The sequence below is a fragment of the Notolepis coatsorum genome (assembly GCF_963971535.1).
Source record: "Notolepis coatsorum genome assembly, chromosome: 5".
NCBI lineage: Eukaryota > Metazoa > Chordata > Actinopteri > Aulopiformes > Paralepididae > Notolepis > Notolepis coatsorum.
This window is the reverse complement of record NC_140169.1, coordinates 7,554,503-7,568,536: the sequence shown is the minus strand read 5'-3', so window position 1 is coordinate 7,568,536 and position 14,034 is coordinate 7,554,503.

The following is a 14,034-nucleotide window of genomic DNA, read 5'->3' as shown; positions in this document are numbered from 1 at the left end:
ATAGTGAGAGGTCTATAATAAGAGGTCTATAATGAGGTCTTTAGTGAGGTCTTTAGTGAGAGGTCTATAGTGAGAGGTCTATAGTGAGAGGTCTATAGTGAGAGGTCTATAGTGAGAGAGGTCTATAATGAGAGAGGTCTATAGTAAGAGGTCTATAGTAAGAGGTCTATAGTAAGAGGTCTATAGTGAGAGGTTTATAGTGAGAGGTCTATAGTGAGAGAGGTCTATAGTGAGAGAGGTCTATAGTGAGAGGTCTATAGTGAGAGGTCTATAATGAGAGGTCTATAGTGAGAGGTCTATAATGAGGTCTTTAGTGAGAGGTCTATAGTGAGAGGTCTATAATGAGGTCTTTAGTGAGGTCTTTAGTGAGAGGTCTATAGTGAGGTCTTTAGTGAGGTCTTTAGTGAGAGGTCTATAGTGAGAGGTCTATAATGAGGTCTTTAGTGAGGTCTTTAGTGAGAGGTCTATAGTGAGAGGTCTATAATGAGGTCTTTAGTGAGGTCTTTAGTGAGAGGTCTATAGTGAGAGGTCTATAGTGAGAGGTCTATAGTGAGAGGTCTATAGTGAGAGGTCTATAGTGAGAGGTCTATAGTGAGAGGTCTTTAGTGAGAGGTCTATAGTGAGAGGTCTATAGTGAGAGGTCTATAGTGAGAGGTCTATAGTGAGAGGTCTATAGTGAGAGAGGTCTATAGTGAGAGATCTATAGTGAGAGGTCTATAGTGAGAGGTCTATAGTAAGAGGTCTATAGTAAGAGGTCTATAGTGAGAGGTCTATAATGAGGTCTTTAGTGAGGTCTTTAGTGAGAGGTCTATAGTGAGAGGTCTATAGTGAGAGGTCTATAGTGAGAGGTCTATAGTGAGGTCTATAGTAAGAGGTCTATAGTGAGAGGTCTATAGTGAGAGGTCTATAATGAGGTCTTTAGTGAGGTCTTTAGTGAGAGGTCTATAGTGAGAGGTCTATAGTGAGAGGTCTATAGTGAGAGGTCTATAGTGAGAGGTCTATAGTGAGAGGTCTATAGTGAGAGGTCTATAATAAGAGGTCTATAGTGAGAGGTCTATAGTGAGAGGTCTATAGTGAGAGGTCTATAGTGAGAGGTCTATAGTGAGAGGTCTATAGTGAGAGATCTATAGTGAGAGGTCTATAGTGAGAGGTCTATAATGAGGTCTTTAGTGAGGTCTTTAGTGAGAGGTCTATAGTGAGAGGTCTATAGTGAGAGGTCTATAGTGAGAGGTCTATAGTGAGAGGTCTATAATGAGAGAGGTCTATAGTAAGAGGTCTATAGTGAGAGAGGTCTATAGTGAGAGATCTATAGTGAGAGGTCTATAGTGAGAGGTCTATAGTAAGAGGTCTATAGTGAGAGGTCTATAGTGAGAGGTCTATAATGAGAGGTCTATAGTGAGAGAGGTCTATAGTGAGAGATCTATAGTGAGAGGTCTATAGTGAGAGGTCTATAGTGAGAGGTCTATAATGAGAGGTCTATAGTGAGAGGTCTATAATGAGGTCTATAGTGAGAGGTCTATAATAAGAGGTCTATAATGAGGTCTTTAGTGAGGTCTTTAGTGAGAGGTCTATAGTGAGAGGTCTATAGTAAGAGGTCTATAGTGAGAGGTCTATAGTGAGAGGTCTATAATGAGAGGTCTATAGTGAGAGATCTATAGTGAGAGAGGTCTATAGTGAGAGATCTATAGTGAGAGGTCTATAATGAGGTCTTTAGTGAGGTCTTTAGTGAGAGGTCTATAGTGAGAGGTCTATAGTGAGAGGTCTATAGTGAGAGGTCTATAGTGAGAGAGGTCTATAGTGAGAGATCTATAGTGAGAGGTCTATAGTGAGAGGTCTATAGTAAGAGGTCTATAGTGAGAGGTCTATAGTGAGAGGTCTATAATGAGAGAGGTCTATAGTAAGAGGTCTATAGTGAGAGGTCTATAGTGAGAGGTCTATAGTGAGAGGTCTATAGTGAGAGAGGTCTATAGTGAGAGATCTATAGTGAGAGGTCTATAGTGAGAGGTCTATAGTAAGAGGTCTATAGTGAGAGGTCTATAATAAGAGGTCTATAATGAGGTCTTTAGTGAGGTCTTTAGTGAGAGGTCTATAGTGAGAGGTCTATAGTGAGAGGTCTATAGTGAGAGGTCTATAGTGATAGGTCTATAGTGAGAGGTCTATAGTGAGAGGTCTATAGTGAGAGGTCTATAGTAAGAGGTCTATAGTGAGAGGTCTATAGTGAGAGGTCTATAATGAGAGAGGTCTATAGTAAGAGGTCTATAGTGAGAGGTCTATAGTGAGAGGTCTATAGTGAGAGGTCTATAGTGAGAGGTCTATAGTGAGAGGTCTATAGTGAGAGGTCTATAGTGAGAGGTCTATAGTGAGAGGTCTATAGTGAGAGGTCTATAGTGAGAGGTCTATAGTGAGAGGTCTATAGTGAGAGGTCTATAGTGAGAGGTCTATAGTGAGAGGTCTATAGTGATAGGTCTATAGTGAGAGGTCTATAGTGAGAGGTCTATAGTGAGAGGTCTATAGTAAGAGGTCTATAGTGAGAGGTCTATAGTGAGAGGTCTATAATGAGAGAGGTCTATAGTAAGAGGTCTATAGTGAGAGGTCTATAGTGAGAGGTCTATAGTGAGAGGTCTATAGTGAGAGGTCTATAGTGAGAGGTCTATAGTGAGAGGTCTATAGTGAGAGGTCTATAGTGAGAGGTCTATAGTGAGAGGTCTATAGTGAGAGGTCTATAGTGAGAGGTCTATAGTGAGAGGTATATAATGAGGTCTATAGTGAGAGGTCTATAGTGAGAGGTCTATAGTGAGAGGTCTATAGTAAGAGGTCTATAATGAGGTCTATAGTGAGATGTCTATAGTGAGGTCTATAGTGAGAGGTCTATAATGAGAGTCTATAGTGAGAGGTCTATAGTGAGAGGTCTATAGTGAGGTCTATAGTGAGAGGTCTATAGTGAGAGGTCTATAGTGAGAGGTCTATAATGAGAGGTCTATAGTAAGAGGTCTATAGTGAGAGGTCTATAGTGAGAGGTCTATAGTGAGAGGTCTATAGTGAGAGGTCTATAGTGAGAGGTCTATAGTGAGGTCTATAGTGAGAGGTCTATAGTGAGAGGTCTATAGTGAGAGGTCTATAGTGAGAGGTCTATAGAGAGAGGTCTATAGTGAGAGGTCTATAGAGAGAGGTCTATAGTGAGGTCTATAGTGAGAGGTCTATAGTGAGAGGTCTATAGAGAGAGGTCTATAGTGAGAGGTCTATAGAGAGAGGTCTATAGTGAGAGGTCTATAGTGAGAGGTCTATAGTGAGAGGTCTATAGTGAGAGGTCTATAGTGAGAGGTCTATAATGAGGTCTATAGTGAGATGTCTATAGTGAGAGGTCTATAATGAGGTCTATAGTGAGATGTCTATAGTGAGAGGTCTATAATGAGGTCTATAGTGAGAGGTCTATAGTGAGAGGTCTATAATTAGGTCTATAGTGAGAGGTCTATAGTGAGAGGTCTATAGTGAGAGGTCTATAGTGAGGTCTATAGTGAGATGTCTATAGTGAGAGGTCTATAGTGAGAGGTCTATATTGAGGTCTATAGTGAGAGGTCTATAGTGAGGTCTATAGTGAGATGTCTATAATGAGAGGTCTATAGTGAGAGGTCTATAGTGAGAGGTCTATAGTGAGAGGTCTATAGAGAGAGGTCTATAGTGAGAGGTCTATAGTGAGAGGTCTATAGTGAGAGGTCTATAATGAGGTCTATAGTGAGAGGTCTATAGTGAGAGGTCTATAATGAGGTCTATAGTGAGAGGTCTATAGTGAGAGGTCTATAATGAGAGGTCTATAGTGAGAGGTCTATAGTGAGAGGTCTATAGTGAGAGGTCTATAGAGAGAGGTCTATAGTGAGAGGTCTATAGTGAGAGGTATATAGTGAGAGGTCTATAGTGAGAGGTCTATAGTGTGGTCTATAGTGAGATGTCTATAGTGAGAGGTCTATAATGAGGTCTATAATGAGGTCTATAGTGAGAGGTCTATAGTGAGAGGTCTATAATGATATGTCTATAGTGAGAGGTCTATAGTGAGAGGTCTATAGTGAGAGGTCTATAGTGAGAGGTCTATAGTGAGAGGTCTATAGTGAGGTCTATAGTGAGAGGTCTATAGTGAGAGGTCTATAGTGAGATGTCTATAGTGAGAGGTCTATAGTGAGAGGTCTATAATGAGGTCTATAGTGAGAGGTCTATAGTGAGAGGTCTATAGTGAGAGGTCTATAGTGAGAGGTCTATAATGATATGTCTATAGTGAGATGTCTATAATGAGAGGTCTATAGTGAGAGGTCTATAGTGAGGTCTATAATGAGGTCTATAGTGAGAGGTCTATAATGAGGTCTATAGTGAGGTCTATAGTGAGAGGTCTATAGTGAGAGAGTCTATAGTGAGAGGTCTATAGTGAGAGGTCTATAGTGAGAGGTCTATAGTGAGAGAGTCTATAGTGAGAGGTCTATAGTGAGGTCTATAGTGAGAGGTCTATAGTGAGAGGTCTATAGAGACAGGTCTATAGTGAGAGGTCTATAGAGAGAGGTCTATAGTGAGATGTCTATAGTGAGAGGTCTATAGTGAGAGGTCTATAGTGAGAGGTCTATAGTGAGAGGTCTATAGTGAGAGGTCTATAGTGAGGTCTATAGTGAGAGGTCTATAGTGAGAGGTCTATAGTGAGAGGTCTATAGTGAGAGGTCTATAGTGAGAGGTCTATAGTGAGAGGTCTATAGTGAGAGGTCTATAGTGAGAGGTCTATAATGAGGTCTATAGTGAGATGTCTATAGTGAGAGGTCTATAATGAGGTCTATAGTGAGATGTCTATAGTGAGAGGTCTATAATGAGGTCTATAGTGAGAGGTCTATAGTGAGAGGTCTATAGTGAGAGGTCTATAGTGAGAGGTCTATAGTGAGAGGTCTATAGTGTGGTCTATAGTGAGATGTCTATAGTGAGAGGTCTATAGTGAGAGGTCTATATTGAGGTCTATAGTGAGAGGTCTATAGTGAGGTCTATAGTGAGATGTCTATAGTGAGAGGTCTATAGTGAGAGGTCTATAGTGTGGTCTATAGTGAGAGGTCTATAGTGAGAGGTCTATAGTGAGAGGTCTATAGTGAGAGGTCTATAGTGAGAGGTCTATAGTGAGAGGTCTATAGTGAGGTCTATAGTAAGAGGTCTATAGTGAGAGGTCTATAGTGAGAGGTCTATAGTGAGAGGTCTATAGAGAGAGGTCTATAGTGAGAGGTCTATAGTGAGAGGTCTATAGTGAGGTCTATAGTGAAAGGTCTATAATGAGGTCTATAGTGAGAGGTCTATAGTGAGAGGTCTATAATGAGAGGTCTATAGTGAGAGGTCTATAGTGAGAGGTCTATAGTGAGAGGTCTATAGTGAGAGGTCTATAGTGAGAGGTCTATAGTGAGAGGTCTATAGTGAGAGGTCTATAGTGAGAGGTCTATAATGAGAGTCTATAGTGAGAGGTCTATAGTGAGAGGTCTATAGTGAGAGGTCTATAGTGAGAGGTCTATAGTGAGATGTCTATAGTGAGAGAGTCTATAGTGAGAGGTCTATAGTGAGAGGTCTATAGTGAGGTCTATAGTGAGAGGTCTATAGTGAGAGGTCTATAGTGAGAGGTCTATAGTGAGAGGTCTATAATGAGAGTCTATAGTGAGAGGTCTATAGTGAGAGGTCTATAGTGAGAGGTCTATAGTGAGAGGTCTATAGTGAGAGGTCTATAGTGAGAGGTTTCTAGTGAGAGGTCTATAGTGAGAGGTCTATAGTGAGAGGTCTATAGTGAGAGGTCTATAGTGAGAGGTCTATAGTGAGAGGTCTATAGTGATATGTCTATAGTGAGAGGTCTATAGTGAGAGGTCTATAGTGATATGTCTATAGTGAGAGGTCTATAGTGAGAGGTCTATAGTGAGAGGTCTATAGTGAGGTCTATAGTGAGAGGTCTATAGTAAGAGGTCTATAGTGAGAGGTCTATAGTGAGAGGTCTATAGTGAGAGGTCTATAGTGAGAGGTCTATAGTGAGAGGTCTATAGTGAGAGGTCTATAGTGAGAGGTCTATAGTGAGATGTCTATAGTGAGAGAGTCTATAGTGAGAGGTTTCTAGTGAGAGGTCTATAGTGAGAGGTCTATAGTGAGAGGTCTATAGTGAGAGGTCTATAGTGAGATGTCTATAGTGAGAGAGTCTATAGTGAGAGGTTTCTAGTGAGAGGTCTATAGTGAGAGGACTATAGTGAGAGGTCTATAGTGAGAGGTCTATAGTGAGAGGTCTATAGTGAGAGGTCTATAGAGAGAGGTCTATAGTGAGAGGTCTATAGTAAGAGGTCTATAGTGAGAGGTCTATAGTGATATGTCTATAGTGAGAGGTCTATAGTGAGAGGTCTATAGTGAGATGTCTATAGTGAGAGGTCTATAGTGAGAGGTCTATAGTGAGAGGTCTATAGTAAGAGGTCTATAGTGAGAGGTCTATAGTAAGAGGTCTATAGTGAGAGGTCTATAGTGATATGTCTATAGTGAGAGGTCTATAGTGAGAGGTCTATAGTGAGAGGTCTATAGTGAGAGGTCTATAGTGATATGTCTATAGTGAGAGGTCTATAGTGAGAGGTCTATAGTGATATGTCTATAGTGAGAGGTCTATAGTGAGAGGTCTATAGTGAGAGGTCTATAGTGAGGTCTATAGTGAGAGGTCTATAGTAAGAGGTCTATAGTGAGAGGTCTATAGTGAGAGGTCTATAGTGAGAGGTCTATAGTGAGAGGTCTATAGTGAGAGGTCTATAGTGAGAGGTCTATAGTGAGAGGTCTATAGTGAGATGTCTATAGTGAGAGAGTCTATAGTGAGAGGTTTCTAGTGAGAGGTCTATAGTGAGAGGTCTATAGTGAGAGGTCTATAGTGAGAGGTCTATAGTGAGATGTCTATAGTGAGAGAGTCTATAGTGAGAGGTTTCTAGTGAGAGGTCTATAGTGAGAGGACTATAGTGAGAGGTCTATAGTGAGAGGTCTATAGTGAGAGGTCTATAGTGAGAGGTCTATAGAGAGAGGTCTATAGTGAGAGGTCTATAGTAAGAGGTCTATAGTGAGAGGTCTATAGTGATATGTCTATAGTGAGAGGTCTATAGTGAGAGGTCTATAGTGAGATGTCTATAGTGAGAGGTCTATAGTGAGAGGTCTATAGTGAGAGGTCTATAGTAAGAGGTCTATAGTGAGAGGTCTATAGTAAGAGGTCTATAGTGAGAGGTCTATAGTGATATGTCTATAGTGAGAGGTCTATAGTGAGAGGTCTATAGTGAGAGGTCTATAGTGAGATGTCTATAGTGAGAGGTCTATAGTGAGAGGTCTATAGTGAGAGGTCTATAGTGAGAGGTCTATAGTGAGAGGTCTATAGTGATATGTCTATAGTGAGAGGTCTATAGTGAGAGGTCTATAGTGATATGTCTATAGTGAGAGGTCTATAGTGAGAGGTCTATAGTGAGATGTCTATAGTGAGAGGTCTATAGTGAGAGGTCTATAGTGAGAGGTCTATAGTAAGAGGTCTATAGTGAGAGGTCTATAGTGAGAGGTCTATAGTGAGAGGTCTATAGTGAGAGGTCTATAGTGAGAGGTCTATAATGAGGTCTATAATGAGGTCTATAGTGAGAGGTCTATAGAGAGAATCTATAGTGAGAGGTCTATAATGAGAGGTCTATAGTGAGAGGTCTATAATGAGGTCTATAGTAAGATGTCTATAGTGAGAGGTCTATAGTGAGAGGTCTATAGTGAGGTCTATAGTGAGAGGTCTATAATGAGGTCTATAGTGAGAGGTCTATAGTGAGAGATCTATAGTTAGAGGTCTATAGTGAGAGGTCTATAGTGATATGTCTATAATGAGAGGACTATAGTGAGAGGTCTATAGTGAGAGGTCTATAGTGAGAGGTCTATAGTGAGAGGTCTATAGTAAGAGGTCTATAGTGAGAGGTCTATAGTGAGGTCTATAGTGAGAGGTCTATAGTGAGAGGTCTATAGTAAGAGGTCTATAATGAGGTCTATAGTGAGGTCTATAGTGAGAGGTCTAGAGTGAGAGGTCTATAGTGAGAGGTCTATAGTGAGAGGTCTATAGTGATAGGTCTATAGTGAGAGGTCTATAGTGAGAGGTCTATAGTGAGAGGTCTATAGTAAGAGGTCTATAGTGAGAGGTCTATAGTGAGAGAGGTCTATAGTGAGAGATCTATAGTGAGAGGTCTATAGTGAGAGGTCTATAGTAAGAGGTCTATAGTGAGAGGTCTATAGTGAGAGGTCTATAATGAGAGAGGTCTATAGTAAGAGGTCTATAGTGAGAGGTCTATAGTGAGAGGTCTATAGTGAGAGGTCTATAGTGAGAGAGGTCTATAGTGAGAGATCTATAGTGAGAGGTCTATAGTGAGAGGTCTATAGTAAGAGGTCTATAGTGAGAGGTCTATAATAAGAGGTCTATAATGAGGTCTTTAGTGAGGTCTTTAGTGAGAGGTCTATAGTGAGAGGTCTATAGTGAGAGGTCTATAGTGAGAGGTCTATAGTGATAGGTCTATAGTGAGAGGTCTATAGTGAGAGGTCTATAGTGAGAGGTCTATAGTAAGAGGTCTATAGTGAGAGGTCTATAGTGAGAGGTCTATAATGAGAGAGGTCTATAGTAAGAGGTCTATAGTGAGAGGTCTATAGTGAGAGGTCTATAGTGAGAGGTCTATAGTGAGAGGTCTATAGTGAGAGGTCTATAGTGAGAGGTCTATAGTGAGAGGTCTATAGTGAGAGGTCTATAGTGAGAGGTCTATAGTGAGAGGTCTATAGTGAGAGGTCTATAGTGAGAGGTCTATAGTGAGAGGTCTATAGTGATAGGTCTATAGTGAGAGGTCTATAGTGAGAGGTCTATAGTGAGAGGTCTATAGTAAGAGGTCTATAGTGAGAGGTCTATAGTGAGAGGTCTATAATGAGAGAGGTCTATAGTAAGAGGTCTATAGTGAGAGGTCTATAGTGAGAGGTCTATAGTGAGAGGTCTATAGTGAGAGGTCTATAGTGAGAGGTCTATAGTGAGAGGTCTATAGTGAGAGGTCTATAGTGAGAGGTCTATAGTGAGAGGTCTATAGTGAGAGGTCTATAGTGAGAGGTCTATAGTGAGAGGTATATAATGAGGTCTATAGTGAGAGGTCTATAGTGAGAGGTCTATAGTGAGAGGTCTATAGTAAGAGGTCTATAATGAGGTCTATAGTGAGATGTCTATAGTGAGGTCTATAGTGAGAGGTCTATAATGAGAGTCTATAGTGAGAGGTCTATAGTGAGAGGTCTATAGTGAGGTCTATAGCGAGAGGTCTATAGTGAGAGGTCTATAGTGAGAGGTCTATAATGAGAGGTCTATAGTAAGAGGTCTATAGTGAGAGGTCTATAGTGAGAGGTCTATAGTGAGAGGTCTATAGTGAGAGGTCTATAGTGAGAGGTCTATAGTGAGAGGTCTATAGTGAGGTCTATAGTGAGAGGTCTATAGTGAGAGGTCTATAGTGAGAGGTCTATAGAGAGAGGTCTATAGTGAGAGGTCTATAGAGAGAGGTCTATAGTGAGGTCTATAGTGAGAGGTCTATAGTGAGAGGTCTATAGAGAGAGGTCTATAGTGAGAGGTCTATAGAGAGAGGTCTATAGTGAGAGGTCTATAGTGAGAGGTCTATAGTGAGAGGTCTATAGTGAGAGGTCTATAGTGAGAGGTCTATAATGAGGTCTATAGTGAGATGTCTATAGTGAGAGGTCTATAATGAGGTCTATAGTGAGATGTCTATAGTGAGAGGTCTATAATGAGGTCTATAGTGAGAGGTCTATAGTGAGAGGTCTATAATTAGGTCTATAGTGAGAGGTCTATAGTGAGAGGTCTATAGTGAGAGGTCTATAGTGAGGTCTATAGTGAGATGTCTATAGTGAGAGGTCTATAGTGAGAGGTCTATATTGAGGTCTATAGTGAGAGGTCTATAGTGAGGTCTATAGTGAGATGTCTATAATGAGAGGTCTATAGTGAGAGGTCTATAGTGAGAGGTCTATAGTGAGAGGTCTATAGAGAGAGGTCTATAGTGAGAGGTCTATAGTGAGAGGTCTATAGTGAGAGGTCTATAATGAGGTCTATAGTGAGAGGTCTATAGTGAGAGGTCTATAATGAGGTCTATAGTGAGAGGTCTATAGTGAGAGGTCTATAATGAGAGGTCTATAGTGAGAGGTCTATAGTGAGAGGTCTATAGTGAGAGGTCTATAGAGAGAGGTCTATAGTGAGAGGTCTATAGTGAGAGGTATATAGTGAGAGGTCTATAGTGAGAGGTCTATAGTGTGGTCTATAGTGAGATGTCTATAGTGAGAGGTCTATAATGAGGTCTATAATGAGGTCTATAGTGAGAGGTCTATAGTGAGAGGTCTATAATGATATGTCTATAGTGAGAGGTCTATAGTGAGAGGTCTATAGTGAGAGGTCTATAGTGAGAGGTCTATAGTGAGGTCTATAGTGAGAGGTCTATAGTGAGAGGTCTATAGTGAGATGTCTATAGTGAGAGGTCTATAGTGAGAGGTCTATAATGAGGTCTATAGTGAGAGGTCTATAGTGAGAGGTCTATAGTGAGAGGTCTATAGTGAGAGGTCTATAATGATATGTCTATAGTGAGATGTCTATAATGAGAGGTCTATAGTGAGAGGTCTATAGTGAGGTCTATAATGAGGTCTATAGTGAGAGGTCTATAATGAGGTCTATAGTGAGGTCTATAGTGAGAGGTCTATAGTGAGAGAGTCTATAGTGAGAGGTCTATAGTGAGAGGTCTATAGTGAGAGGTCTATAGTGAGAGAGTCTATAGTGAGAGGTCTATAGTGAGGTCTATAGTGAGAGGTCTATAGTGAGAGGTCTATAGAGACAGGTCTATAGTGAGAGGTCTATAGAGAGAGGTCTATAGTGAGATGTCTATAGTGAGAGGTCTATAGTGAGAGGTCTATAGTGAGAGGTCTATAGTGAGAGGTCTATAGTGAGAGGTCTATAGTGAGAGGTCTATAGTGAGGTCTATAGTGAGAGGTCTATAGTGAGAGGTCTATAGTGAGAGGTCTATAGTGAGAGGTCTATAGTGAGAGGTCTATAGTGAGAGGTCTATAGTGAGAGGTCTATAGTGAGAGGTCTATAATGAGGTCTATAGTGAGATGTCTATAGTGAGAGGTCTATAATGAGGTCTATAGTGAGATGTCTATAGTGAGAGGTCTATAATGAGGTCTATAGTGAGAGGTCTATAGTGAGAGGTCTATAGTGAGAGGTCTATAGTGAGAGGTCTATAGTGAGAGGTCTATAGTGTGGTCTATAGTGAGATGTCTATAGTGAGAGGTCTATAGTGAGAGGTCTATATTGAGGTCTATAGTGAGAGGTCTATAGTGAGGTCTATAGTGAGATGTCTATAGTGAGAGGTCTATAGTGAGAGGTCTATAGTGTGGTCTATAGTGAGAGGTCTATAGTGAGAGGTCTATAGTGAGAGGTCTATAGTGAGAGGTCTATAGTGAGAGGTCTATAGTGAGAGGTCTATAGTGAGGTCTATAGTAAGAGGTCTATAGTGAGAGGTCTATAGTGAGAGGTCTATAGTGAGAGGTCTATAGAGAGAGGTCTATAGTGAGAGGTCTATAGTGAGAGGTCTATAGTGAGGTCTATAGTGAAAGGTCTATAATGAGGTCTATAGTGAGAGGTCTATAGTGAGAGGTCTATAATGAGAGGTCTATAGTGAGAGGTCTATAGTGAGAGGTCTATAGTGAGAGGTCTATAGTGAGAGGTCTATAGTGAGAGGTCTATAGTGAGAGGTCTATAGTGAGAGGTCTATAGTGAGAGGTCTATAGTGAGAGGTCTATAATGAGAGTCTATAGTGAGAGGTCTATAGTGAGAGGTCTATAGTGAGAGGTCTATAGTGAGAGGTCTATAGTGAGATGTCTATAGTGAGAGAGTCTATAGTGAGAGGTCTATAGTGAGAGGTCTATAGTGAGGTCTATAGTGAGAGGTCTATAGTGAGAGGTCTATAGTGAGAGGTCTATAGTGAGAGGTCTATAATGAGAGTCTATAGTGAGAGGTCTATAGTGAGAGGTCTATAGTGAGAGGTCTATAGTGAGAGGTCTATAGTGAGAGGTCTATAGTGAGAGGTTTCTAGTGAGAGGTCTATAGTGAGAGGTCTATAGTGAGAGGTCTATAGTGAGAGGTCTATAGTGAGAGGTCTATAGTGAGAGGTCTATAGTGATATGTCTATAGTGAGAGGTCTATAGTGAGAGGTCTATAGTGATATGTCTATAGTGAGAGGTCTATAGTGAGAGGTCTATAGTGAGAGGTCTATAGTGAGGTCTATAGTGAGAGGTCTATAGTAAGAGGTCTATAGTGAGAGGTCTATAGTGAGAGGTCTATAGTGAGAGGTCTATAGTGAGAGGTCTATAGTGAGAGGTCTATAGTGAGAGGTCTATAGTGAGAGGTCTATAGTGAGATGTCTATAGTGAGAGAGTCTATAGTGAGAGGTTTCTAGTGAGAGGTCTATAGTGAGAGGTCTATAGTGAGAGGTCTATAGTGAGAGGTCTATAGTGAGATGTCTATAGTGAGAGAGTCTATAGTGAGAGGTTTCTAGTGAGAGGTCTATAGTGAGAGGACTATAGTGAGAGGTCTATAGTGAGAGGTCTATAGTGAGAGGTCTATAGTGAGAGGTCTATAGAGAGAGGTCTATAGTGAGAGGTCTATAGTAAGAGGTCTATAGTGAGAGGTCTATAGTGATATGTCTATAGTGAGAGGTCTATAGTGAGAGGTCTATAGTGAGATGTCTATAGTGAGAGGTCTATAGTGAGAGGTCTATAGTGAGAGGTCTATAGTAAGAGGTCTATAGTGAGAGGTCTATAGTAAGAGGTCTATAGTGAGAGGTCTATAGTGATATGTCTATAGTGAGAGGTCTATAGTGAGAGGTCTATAGTGAGAGGTCTATAGTGAGATGTCTATAGTGAGAGGTCTATAGTGAGAGGTCTATAGTGAGAGGTCTATAGTGAGAGGTCTATAGTGAGAGGTCTATAGTGATATGTCTATAGTGAGAGGTCTATAGTGAGAGGTCTATAGTGATATGTCTATAGTGAGAGGTCTATAGTGAGAGGTCTATAGTGAGATGTCTATAGTGAGAGGTCTATAGTGAGAGGTCTATAGTGAGAGGTCTATAGTAAGAGGTCTATAGTGAGAGGTCTATAGTGAGAGGTCTATAGTGAGAGGTCTATAGTGAGATGTCTATAGTGAGAGGTCTATAGTGAGAGGTCTATAGTGAGAGGTCTATAGTGAGAGGTCTATAATGAGGTCTATAATGAGGTCTATAGTGAGAGGTCTATAGAGAGAATCTATAGTGAGAGGTCTATAATGAGAGGTCTATAGTGAGAGGTCTATAATGAGGTCTATAGTAAGATGTCTATAGTGAGAGGTCTATAGTGAGAGGTCTATAGTGAGGTCTATAGTGAGAGGTCTATAATGAGGTCTATAGTGAGAGGTCTATAGTGAGAGATCTATAGTTAGAGGTCTATAGTGAGAGGTCTATAGTGATATGTCTATAATGAGAGGACTATAGTGAGAGGTCTATAGTGAGAGGTCTATAGTGAGAGGTCTATAGTGAGAGGTCTATAGTAAGAGGTCTATAGTGAGAGGTCTATAGTGAGGTCTATAGTGAGAGGTCTATAGTGAGAGGTCTATAGTAAGAGGTCTATAATGAGGTCTATAGTGAGGTCTATAGTGAGAGGTCTAGAGTGAGAGGTCTATAGTGAGAGGTCTATAGTGAGAGGTCTATAGTGATAGGTCTATAGTGAGAGGTCTATAGTGAGAGGTCTATAGTGAGAGGTCTATAGTAAGAGGTCTATAGTGAGAGGTCTATAGTGAGGTCTATAGTGAGAGGTCTATAGTGAGAGGTCTATAGTAAGAGGTCTATAATGAGGTCTATAGTGAGGTCTATAGTGAGAGGTCTATAGTGAGAGGTCTATAGTAAGGTCTATAGTGAGGTCTATAGTGAGAGGTCTATAGTGAGAGGTCTATAG